The sequence below is a fragment of the Anomaloglossus baeobatrachus genome, chromosome 1, assembly GCF_048569485.1.
Source record: "Anomaloglossus baeobatrachus isolate aAnoBae1 chromosome 1, aAnoBae1.hap1, whole genome shotgun sequence".
NCBI lineage: Eukaryota > Metazoa > Chordata > Amphibia > Anura > Aromobatidae > Anomaloglossus > Anomaloglossus baeobatrachus.
Window position 1 is genome coordinate 554,975,469 of NC_134353.1, and position 12,816 is coordinate 554,988,284.

The window sequence follows — 12,816 nt, forward strand, 5'->3', positions numbered from 1 at the left end:
ATGTACGGGCACTTTAATAGCAGATTTTCAGCTTTCACTTGGCAACATCCATTGCTGCTTGCTTCTGGAAACCACTCACAGATTCAGAATAGTCACTACACCTGTGGCTACATTCACAGATGGGTGCCATTTTGAAAATAATTCTCTCTCCCTTTTCAAGAACGTGAACTTGAGCCAAACTAACCCCAAAGTTACTTTGGCGGTGACGGGGGGACATTTGGTTGGCGCACATGGGAACTACTTTCTTAGAAATTACTACATGAATGAGATAACTATCATTATTCTTCTGAGCTCCTGCTCCCCTCTTTTGTACCAATCACTGTTGTAAGTACAGATAAGCTGCGTTTTAATAGGGTATAAAATTAAAAGTTGTATTTTGTTTATTAATGTGATTTACTCTTGTGTGAAATTCTAACAAATCAAAGTTTGGAGTCATATAAAATATTAAAGTGAGCTTTACATATAGCACCATTCTGATAATAAGTCTGCAGGGCTAAGATGCAATAACATTCCCATCTGCCGCTGTGAACCTCTGCATTATTCTAAATGAGAGCGTGTTTGTTGTGTGCATAAAATCATTTCATGTGCTCACTCTTTCATGTATTCACTTAGGGAACATTAACAGCAGTTCTCTTCCTTGTCACTATTTACTTCCAGAGTATGAAAGTCTCCTCTGGTCATGTGTTAGAATACATGGCTGCCCGGCTCCTAACAAGACTCAGCTCTGATATCCAGCTATATACCTGCGTGATCATCCCATCCAGCACCAACTCTCCCATTGAATAACTGTACACTGAAATCTTGAAAACTGTGGGAAATTTAAATACAGAGTATAGACATTCACTTTTCTTCTTATTTTATTCACAATTAAAGAGAACCTGTCAGGTCCAATATGCACCCAGAACCATGAGCAGTTCTGGGTACATATTGCTATCCTCTAGCTAACTGTCCCTGTATACACTGGCATAGATAAAGAGATATTTAGAAAAAGTATTTCTAATGATCTTTTATCTTATGCTGATGAGCGCAGGGACTAGTCGCGAGAGTTCCTGCACTCATTCCACCTTCATAGCATAGTAACACGCCCATAGTGGTGTGCTAACATGCTATTCAATGCAGCATAACCAGCGGTGACGTGCGTACCTGTGTTTACTGTGACCGCTGATCTGAATGCTTGGCAGTTCAAGTCATGGACAGTATGAAACCAGGTGTACACGTCTCAGCTCAGAGAGGTCTAGTGAGCATGACTAGAAGTGCAGGCATTCTGATCAACGGTCACAGCAAATACAGGTATGCACGTCAATGCTGGTGATGCTCCATTGAATAGCGTGTTAGTATGCCCCTGTTGGCATGCTTACATGATAAGAGGGTGGAATGAACACAGTAACTAATGCCCTTGCGATTAGTCCCTGGCCTCATTAGCATATCAAATGGGATCTTTGGAAATACTTTTTTTTAAAAGATCTCTTTATCAATGCTAGTGTACACAGGGACAGTTAGGCAGGCATTAGAAATATGCACTCAGAACTGCTCATGATTCTGGGTGCACATTGCACCTGACAGGTTGCCTTTAATGGTGCTGCAAAACTATGTAAAAACTAGAGATGAGCAATGTTCGAGGCTCGAGGTTCGCCAATTTCATGTTCGAGTGATTTTGGGGGGTGTTTGAGACGTTCGACAAACTCGAGCCTTTTTCTAAAAGCTCGACAGTTCGAGTAGTGTTCGAGAACGGTTCGATCACCAAAAGCGTGGCTTTTTACAGCTATGTGTGCAGGGAGCTATCGCTGGCAGCCTGAGGTAAGCTGGTAACCAGGGTAAATATCGGGGTATCCAAGCAAAGCGCTTTGCTTAGTAACCCGATGTTTATCCTGGCTACGTGTGCAAAAATCCTCGAAAGCCACACAGAAGCACTTCCGTGTGACTTCTGTCAGATGCCGCTGCAGTCTGTGTCCCGCTTCAGCCCCAGCCCTAGCCCCATGGCTGCTCACTCAGCAGTGTCTACAGCTGCCCAGACTGTACGGTGTCCGCAGCTGCCCACACTGCAGTGCCAGCAGCCGTGGGGATGACAAGCGCTGCCATCAGGAGGTTAGTGAAGTTCCTTACCTGCGGTGATGAAGTCCTGCCATCCCAATATCAGCGCTGTCACTGTCCTCCATGGCCGCCGCTTGTCACATCTCCTCTCGCTGCCGACTCGAGACTGTCACTAGCGGTGACGTCACAGGCTCCCGCGATACTTGGTTGTGAAGGCGGCGGTCATTGAACTCGGTGAAAGCTCTGCTATCAGGAGTGTAGCGATCACCGCAGGTAATGTACCTCGCTATCCTCCTGACAGCAGCACTCCTCATGCCCTGCAGTGACAGCTCTGCTATCAGGAGTGCAGCGATCACCGTGGGTAATTTACCTCACTATCCTCCTGACAGCAGCACTTGTCATGGCCTGCAGTGACAGCTCTGCTATCAGGAGTGCAGCAATCACCGCAGGTAATGTACCTTGCTATCCTCCTGACAGCAGCGCTCGTCATGCCCTGCAGTAACAGCTCTGCTATCAGGAGTGCAGAGATCACCGCATGTAATGTATCTTGCTATCCTCCTGACAGCAGCACTTGTCATGCCCTGCAGTGACCTGAGCTGACCTATTGATGTTAGCTCAGGTCACTGCATTGCTCTGCCAGCCAATATGGAACATTCTGTTCTTAATTGACTGGGACATTGACTATGGTATGGATCGTCATGAGACCCCCTTGGATTACACCAGACCTGGATTTGATTTTCTTTCTAAAAAAATGATGAAAGAGGGAATTTTTTGGGGAGTGTTTTTTCAAATAAAAATGTGTTTGTCGTCTATTTTTTTTTTATTACTGACTGGTGGTCGGGTATCTGATAGGCGCATGAGATCACGAACCCCAAGGCTTGATGCCAGGTGACATTACACATCTGGTATTAACCCCATATATTACCCTGTTTGCCACCGCACCAGGGCAACGGGATGAGCTGGAGCGAAGCACCAGGATTGGCCCATCTAATGCATGCACCACTTCTGGGGCGGCTGCGGCCTGCTATGTTTAGGCTGGGAAGAGTCCAATAACCATGGACCTCCCTAGTCTGAGAATATTAGACCCCAGCTGTCCGCTTTACCTTGGCTGGTGATCCAATTTTGGGGGGACCCCCACGTGTTTTTTTTTTATTATTATTATTATTATTTATTTGATTTAAAATAACAGCATGGGGTGCCCTGAGTTTTGGATTACTTGCCAAGGTGAAGCTGCCAGCTGAGGTCTGCAGGCTGCAACCGTCTGCTTTACCCTAGCTGGCTTTCAAAAATAGGGGGAATCCTATGTCATTTTTTTAAAAAATGTATTTATTTTTTTGGTAAATACAAGGCTAAGCACCCCTTAGTGCCACATGAAAGGCACCAAAGGGTGCAAAATTACAAAATGCAGGAGAGTGGGACATTATGTGTCTTTCTGCCATTAGAATGACAGAAAAGACTGATATGCCAGGAAAATCACCAGAGCGCTCTACGCTGTGAAAAGCAGTAGAAAATGGCACTGGAGTGAACATGTGACCGCCTCATGTAGGTGAAAGCTATGGATTTGCAGTACGCAAAAAAATGAAAGGCACACGGATGACAAACGGATGACATACAGAGCATATACGGAACGGAAACGGATGAAACATGGATGCTCCCGTGAAAAAAATGGACCGTTTTTTGCGGACCGCAAAAACGGATCAGTCGTGTGAATGTAGCCTTATTCTGATATGCCGTTTATAAAGAGCATGCTGAAATAAGTGAATAGCGCCCTCAGCATCAGAAAATTTCCGGGGTTTCAGGGGGTAGCTGAGACCCTGGAGATCATGATTCAGGTCGTTTTTTCCGGTCCCCGCTCACGTGATCACCGGTATACACCGTATACTAATTATCACATTACAGTAAATGACAGTGCCGGTAAAATATTATTTATCTCCCATCTGGGATGAACAAACATGTCAGATGCGAGATAAATCTCCTCCCCGGTACCCTTCGGTCCCCCGGTGTCGCCAAAGTGTTCCCCCCGACCTCATCCCGGAAATCTAAGATGGCCATGCGCACAGCAGCGCGCCGGCCGCATTCACCCTACTCCTCTGATTTCTGTTGCATGTGCCATGACACATGCGACAGAAAACTCCTCCCCAAGCCCTGCCAGGTAACCCCCTATAACCCCACCGGTGTTCCCCTTTGTCCCACGATACCTGTGCAGCATTGATCCCCCGCGGCCCCCTCCTTCACAATAGATGCTGCTGCATGCACAGAGCGGCTGTCAGCTCAGCTTCCTGTCTTCAGTCATAGTGAGTGGCGGTAACCATGCATCTGTAAGCTACAGCAATGTCCTGCTCATGAGGTAAGGAACATAATTGATCAGGAGAGCTATACTACATTTCCAAAAGGAGGTATTTGATTTTATAGTTGCCCTGCTGAACGACTACCAAACATGAGAGTCCGTTATACGCCACAAGAAAACATATCTAAAGAGCGAGCTCTGTTTTTTAGTATTCATTCAGCTGGATAACTGGACTTAAAGGGGTATTCCATCTCCAAGATCCTATCCAAAATATATATAGCAGGTGGAATAGCAATAATATCAGCAAATACCAATATTTGAAAATGTAGAATAGTTCTCCTGATTAGGCATGCCCTTACCTCATGAGCAGGGCATTGCAGCTTTGGTAGCAACATTTACGACATGGACTCTGCTGCTGTGGACCTGGGGAGAGTGGATGCAGATTCATTGCACCCACACTCCTCACAGGGAGGGTCTGCACTCCTATAAAATGGGGGATACATTCCCTGAGCGTGTCCCCCCATATTCTAGACGGTCCAGAGTCGTCGTGGGACCCCCTTATTTATTTTTTCCTTACAATAAATTGGTGAAAGAGGGAATGTTTTGGGGAGTGTTTTTTGTTAGTACTGACAGTTTGTGATGTTGGGTATCTGATAGATGCCATGACATCACAAACTGCTGGGCTTAATGTCAGGTGACCTACAGTTAGTATGAACCCCATTTATTACCTCGTTTGCCACTGCACCTGGGCAAGGAATGACCTAGGGTGAAGTGCCAGGATTGGCGCATCTAGTGGATGCACCACTTCTGGGGCACCTGTGGCCTGCTATTTTTAGGCTGTGAAGGGCCAATAACTATGGACCTTCCCACCCTGAGAATTCCAGACCACAGCTGTCCGCTTTACCTTGGCTGGTGATCCAATTTTTGGGGGACCCTACTTTTTTTTGTAATTATTATTATTTATAAAATAATTATAAAAAAAGAGCCTGGGGTGACCTGCACATTGGATCACCAACCACGGTAAAGCTGCCAGCTGTGGTTTTCAGGCTACAGCCGTCTGCTTTACCCTATCTGGCTATCAAAAATGGGCGGATCCCACATCATTTTTTTTTTTAAACTATTTTTTTAAATAAAAAAAATTAATGAGATTCCCTGTATTTTGATTGGCAGCCAAGGTAATGCCAGGCAGATGGGGGTGGCAACCCACAGCTGTCTGCTTTATCTGCGCTGGGAATCAAAAATATCGCGGAGCGCTACGCCAATTTTTTTAATGATTTATTTTTACAGTACTGTGATGTCAGGCAATTAAAATACAGGGAAGCCCATTTTTTTTTAGTTATTTAAATAAATAATTAAAAAAATATATATGGGCATTTTTTGTATTGCTAGCTAAGGTAATCCAAGCAGCTACTGGCTGCTAACCCCCACTGCTTGGTGTTACCTTTACTAGCAATGGAAAATCCAGGGAAGCATTTTTTATTTTTTTTGCCAAAAAACTAAAAAAAAATGACGTGGGCTTCGCCATGTTTTTGTATGCTAGCCAGGTACAGCAGGCAGGTACGGCTGTCCCCAACCCCCAGCTGCCTATTTGTACCTGGCTGGGAGCTAAAAATATAGGGAACCCCTTTTTTTCATTATTTCATGAATTTCATGAAATAATTTTTAAAAAAAAAAACGACGTGGCCTTCACCCCATTTTTGTGTCCAGTCAGGTACAACTAGGCAGCTGGGGATTGGAATCCACAGCACATGTTAGCCCAAGCTTTCTGGGTGCGTCTGCTGTGAATTGCAGTCCGCAGCTGCCCCAGAAAATGGCGCTTTCATAGAAGCGCCATCATCTGTCGCTGTATCCAACTCTTCCACCAGCCCTGAAGCCGGGTGGTTGCTGGGTAATAATGGGTTAATACTAGCTTTGTTTTACTAACTAGTTTTAAGCCAGAGATTCTTAATGTCAGGCAAGTTTGACCAGGCCATTAAGAATCTCCAATAAAGGGTTAAAAAAAACACCACACAGAGAAAAAATACTTTAATAGAAATAAATACACAGACACATTAGAGACTCCATGTTTATTACTCCCTGTCAGTTCTCCCCGATCCATGCTCTTCTGTCTTCTTTCTCTTTCAACCCATGCAGCTCTGCTACATCAGACAGCACTGCATGGGAGGAAGAACGCTGCTGCTCCCGTGCAGTCTATTCATTCAGTGAGTGAGCAGCAGCTGCGTGCTGTGAGCGGTGACGTCACTGCTGACAGACGGGTTACCATAACAACGGTGCTCCCATCACGTGATTCGGATGCCACTATTTACCAGCTGTGACAGCTAGTCCCTGCATGTGGGCTGACTCTGTAAAGAGCGCCCCATGCAGGAACGGGGAGTCGACCATGTGCTGGAGCATTTCGCCGGTACACGGACATGCTCAAACAAGCACCGCGTACTGGAGAGATGCACTGACAGGACCTAGCAATGATGTCTAGCCATGTGACCAGTCTGTAGCCAATGAGATAAAAGACACGTGACTGGTCACATGCTATTTTGACGTCATGATAGGTCCTATCATCAGTGCTGGTTACCGGGAGGGCGCAGTGATTATCGGAAGGAAAAGTGGCAGGAGACAGAGTGCAGGACGCATCGCGGGGACCTGTAAGTGTTATGGCAATGTTTATTAACTGTGTGTGTACATTTATAATGTGTTTTTATGTGTTTGTGTTTTCCTGCCATTGGTTTCAATGGGGCTCGAGAGGTTCGTCGAACGGTTCGTCGAACCGAACTTGAACGGGGCCTCCGTTCGATGCACCGAACTCGAGCCTTCAGAGGCTCGCTCATTTCTAGTGAAAACATAACTGATATATATGGTGGTTCAGTGGTTAGCACTGTTGCATTGCAGCACTGGGATCTTGGTTGTAAATCCTATTGCAGTCAACATTTCCAATGAGTTTTCTATTTTCCATTAAACTAGTGAGTCCAATGATGGATGGTGGTAATAAAGTCAGTAAAGTGCTACAAAATATGTAGGTGTTACGTAAGCAAGCATAATAATATTACCATTGACAGTTATCATTGGAGATGATGCTAATCAATTCTCGTGACCTGATCCATCATCCACACTAGAGATCTCTGGCTGCTGAATAGGAACCCTGAAGAATTCAGCAGCTTGTCTTTTGATAAGCCAGTCTGTCGGAATATCACATGTTTGTCATCCCGCAATGATGACGTTGTGTTAGGATGGCTAATCAAAAGAAAAGTTGTAAATGATGGAAGGTAGGAGGTGTTTTTCAAAGTCTTTGTCCTACACCCAGAGATTACTGATGTGGCCAATGGACAAATTCATTTGTACAAACTCTGTTGATCATTTCTGTAGTGTGGATAAAAGATCTAGGTCATAAGGAAGATAATAATACTTGAATTACAAAATGTTACTTTGCTAATGTTATATATGTTACCCTTTCTTCTTTCTTAGTCACTACAGGTTGTGCCACTGCCAAGTAAGTGCTGTTCATAGCAGTATGTATTCACGTCAAAGGATTCAATCCACTGCATGACTCAACACAACATCATACTATAGAACGGCACATCTAAAGTCACTATGTAAGCGGAGCCTAGGCAATCTTGTATGTGCCAATTTGTATCTGAATGATAATTGTTAAAAACACTAATTTCAAAGAATCATAGAATAATAGAGTTAAAAGGAACCTCAAGGGCCATCGGGTCCAACCCCCTGCGAGTGCAGATTTTCCTAAATCATCCCAGCCATACGTTTATTCAGCTTCCGCTTGAAAATTTCCATTGATGGAGAGCTCTCTACCTCCCGTGGTATCCTATTCCCCTCTCTGACTGCCCTCACTGTCAGAAAATGTTTCCTAATGTCTAATCTGAATTTTCTTCCTTTTAATTTAATCCCATTGCTTCTTGTACTTCTTGTACTAATGAGATGTGCTAATTCCATCATGTCAAGTACACAAAACATAGAGCAGGAGGACGTGTTTCAGATATCCGAAACGCGTCCTCCTGCTCTATGTTTTTTGTACTTGACATGATGGAATTTTATCTACGATGAAATAAAGAAAAATATTTTACTTTTAAATTTTGGACCTGTTTGCTGGACAATCCTACAAATTTATTTCCTTATCTGCTTGGAGTTGGCTTTCTCCTTCAAGTCTGTGGACGGCCAAAAATTGCTGGTCTCCAATGAATCACAACAGGTGAGCTGGACTTTTCTTTGTATTTGTTCCTCTGTGACTACCCTACAGATATTTGGAGACCGCGATTAAGTCTCCTCTTAGGGGCACTTTGCACACTACAACATCGCAGATACGATGTCGGTGGGGTCAAATTGAAAGTGATGCACATCCGGCGTCACAGGCAATATCGCAGTGTGTAAATCCTTTAGGATATGATTAACGAGCGCAAAAGCGTCGTAATCATATCATTGGTGTAGCGTCAGTCATTTCCATGAATTGGGAAATACCGATGTTACGATGTTGTTCCTCGTTCCTGCGGCAGCACACATCGCTGTGTATGAAGCCGCAGGAGCGAGGAACAGCTCCTACCTGCATCCTGCGGCTCACGCCGGCTATGCGGAAGGAAGGAGGTGGGCAGGATGTTTACGTCCCGCTCATCTCCGCCCCTCCGCTTCTATTGGCCGCTTGCCTTGTGACGTCGCTATTACACCGCACGACCCGCCCCCTTAATAAGGAGGCGGTTCACCGTCCAGAGCGACGTCACAGAGCAGGTGAGTGCATGTGATGCTGCCGTAGTGATAATGTTCGCTACGGCAGCGATCACCATGATATCGCAGCTGCGACGGGCATCGCAGCATCAGCTTGCGATGTTGTAGTGTGCAAAGTGCCCCTTAGCCTTCTCTTTTGCAAACTAAACATTCCTAGTACTTTTAAGACATGATTTGCAGACCTTCTAACATCTTGGTTGCTCTTCTCTGGCCTTGCACCAATATATCAATTTCTTAATTGAATTGAGTATTCCAGGTGGGGTCTGACCAGGGCTGAGTATAGGGGAATAATTACCTCTCTGGATCTATATTCAATGCTTGTCTTGATACATCTCAGAATTTTGTTGGTCTTTTTATCTGCAGCACCACACTGTTGGCTCATGTTCAATCTGGGATCTACTATTATGCCCTAGTCCTTTTCTCCTGCACTAGCGCTTAGTTCTATTCCTCCCATACTTATGATCTTTACATTTCTTTGACCCATATGTAGGTCTTTGTCTTTTTATCTGTTAAACATCATCCTGTTCCCCTGAGCCCATGATTTCAGGATTGTCTTGCAGTGTAAACAGGCTGCTGATCAACTAGTGATTGAGCAAAAGGCTAGTTCACTGGGGAAATGTTCTTTAGTTCAGCACAAAAGATATTCACAGTGTAAATAGTACCCAAGCTGCAGAGAATTAGACTATGTGCGCACGCTGTGTTTTTTTCTGATCACTAAGATGCTGTAAAAAAAACCGCACAAAAACGCATCTTCAGCAAAACGCATAAAAAGAACATACGTTTTTGTGCTTTTTGATGCATTTTTGTTGCATTTTGATGCGTTTTTTGCTGTGTTTTTCTCCATTACATTCCATGGGTGAAAAACGCAGGGAAAAACGCAAAAAGAATTGACATGCTGCATCTTTGTGTTCACCACAAAAATTCAGCAAAAAAAACTGCAACGTGCGGGCAGCAAAAATAAAATCTCAGACTTTGCTGGGGAAGGAAATTCATGCAGTTTTGAGACCAAAACTGCACCCAAAAAACACACAAAAACGTGGCAAAAAACGCAGCTTGAACACATAGCCTTATGGTGGCCTGTGTGTACAGATATCTAGTATAGATCGCTGAGTGGCCATCGTTTTCTTTGTTCTTCCTATGTAAACAGGCAAAGGCCCCTTTACACACTGCAACATCACTAGCAATATCGCTGTAACGTCACCGGTTTTGTGACGTAATAGCGACTTCCAAGCGACATTGCAGTGTGTGACACGCATGAGTGACCTGGCCCCTGCTGTGAGGTCGCTGATCGCTACAAGTCATTCAGGACTATTCTTTGGTCCTTTGTTTCCCGCTGCGCAGCATGTATTGGTGTGTTTGACACCGTTACAACGATATTGTTAGCGACCCAGCCCATAGGCGTGCTAGCGTTCCCTTTCCAGCGAGGTCGCTCTGCAGGTGCATATCGCTGCTGCGTCGTTGGCAAGATCTGCCTATTTGACAGCTCACCAGCGACTGTTAGGGACTTTCCAGAGGCCAGGTCGAGATCGCTGGTGGGATCGCTAGAAAGTCTCAGTGTGTAAAGGGGCCTTTACTGTTCCTTCAACCTAGACTGATCTGCAGTTGTATCTGCTCTGGTCCTTTCATGTTAACAAACCTGAAGCCAGGACTCCTCTTGAGAAGGTGACATTGGCTGATTTACATAAGACCAGCTGTGCATTAGTTAATTGTTTACAGGATAGAAAGCTTTGAGTGGCACCTCTAGGACTTTATTGGTATCCAGCAATAGGTATATTTAGAGTTATCATGGTGATTTTAAAATGGTTAGGAGTCATGACTGGTTCTCTTTAATCAGCCACTGCTGAAAACTATACTTTTTCTCGGAGTCTAAAAGAACCAATGTCATTTTCTTCAAAAATACAAACAAATTTAGTTTAGGAAATTATAGAGAAAACTTAATGGTGTTGTTGAACAATACGGTCACTGTGAGGTTCAGAAAAGAGGTTTGCAGCCGCTAACAGGATTAGCTCAGTACAAACCACAAATTGTGGGAACTAATTCACTCACATCTCATTATTGCTCATATTTATAAAAAAGCAATATATAATGGAACACTTCATGTGGAACAGAGGAAACCATTAGCGTTTTATAACAGAACAGTAACTTAGGTAATAAAATACTCACTAAATATTTATGTGTATAAGTGTTTCACGGTAATGTTGTTTCCTGTTATATCTGATATAATGGCATAGTACTAGGAATGCTGTTAGCTGACGGGGTAGGAAACAGCTACTCTCTCATCTATGGACATAAAACATTTCATCACCTTTCGTGGTAACGCACAATGGCCAATCTAAAACCTGGGCTAGTACTATCCATTCAGATCAGTGATAGACTCAAAAGTTCATTTCTGTCAAATATTTTCCCGTAAAAAAGGTCTTCATTTTTTATGATAGTTAAATTTTTATACATGAACAAACACGTTCACATATATAAAATTTTCTCCTGAATAAGCTAACATGCTGGGGATTTAAAATAATATTTCGCTCATAGTGTGTGGATGAGATTTTCATAAATCCTACCCACTTTGCAGCCACTGTAATGTAGTGCGGTTTCCTGCCAACAAATCTAGATGTGTGAACATAATCCAAAGATGCTTTGCTCCTGCTGAGCATGTGTTAGTTAGTTGATTGCTTCCCTCTCCTTGTTCTGCCTACATTGGGATATATATGCGAAGGGAAGAAAGAAAAGGGTTAACCTGTGTGCTGTGTGGAATAGGAAGATTATTTTATTCTGGTAACACCAGGATAAAACTCTATTTGCACCTTTTTGTCTTTTCCAGCAATTTTTACTACATTGGGATATATTTATCCAAATTAGACAAGATAGTCCAAAAATGTTCCAGATTCATCACAGTGGTTCACAAATATAGCGTTCCTCAGTCTCCCTAATCAAGTCCACATGACCTATTTGTTGACTTACTTTGTTCAATAAATTTGTGCCAAGAGATTGATATATTTTTTGGAATAGTGTCGCAAATTAGTCCACACCTTTTTATGCCAAACCATGCTTTCACCAAACCAACACCCTGTTGCTGAACAAGTCATAAAAACTGTTTAAAGGCACAATAAATATGATGAAATTCCTAGAAAATAGATTTTTAGTAGAAGTTGTGCCACAGTTTTGGCACAGTTAGCTTGATAAATCTCTGTAATTATCATTGTTGTCACTTTCACCGCAATTCAAACTGACCTAAATGAATAATTTCCTGTGCACCCTTATTACGTTATAAGAAAGTAAAGCTCCCCTTTAACCATTTTACAAATTTTCAACTTTTCAAGTGACATAACCCACTTCACTTGTCATACTATATAAAGGGTATTTCAACCCCTCCTTAGGCTATGTGTCCATGTTGCTTTTTACCTGCTTTTTAGCTGCTTTTTTGCTGCTTTATCAACTGTAGCGTTTAATGCCAAAATGGATGTGTTCTGCTTTTCAAGCAAAGTCTATGGGAATTTGGGTTTCTTGTCCGCACTATGCTGTTCAAAAAGGTGCCTTTTTGTGGCAGAAATTTGGACAAAAACTCAGCTTTGCAGTTCAAAACGCAAATGGCAAAAACAATTGACATGTTGCTTCTTTGAAAAGCTGAGTTTTTGCCCAAATTTCTGCCACAAAAAGGCTGCAGTTTGAACTGCATAGTGTGCACAAGAAACCTAAATTACCATAGACTTTGCTTGAAAAGCAGAACACATCTATTTTGGCATTAAGGGTATGTGCGCACGTTGCTTTTTACC

At 43.3% G+C, this 12,816-nt stretch overlaps 1 protein-coding gene across 6 annotated transcripts in view; it reads right to left on the minus strand.

Moving 5' to 3' along the window:
• Positions 1–12,816, minus strand: part of LINGO2 (leucine rich repeat and Ig domain containing 2) — a 2,307,572-nt gene that overhangs the window by 263,922 nt on the left and 2,030,834 nt on the right. The gene's annotated exons all lie outside the window — the stretch shown is intronic.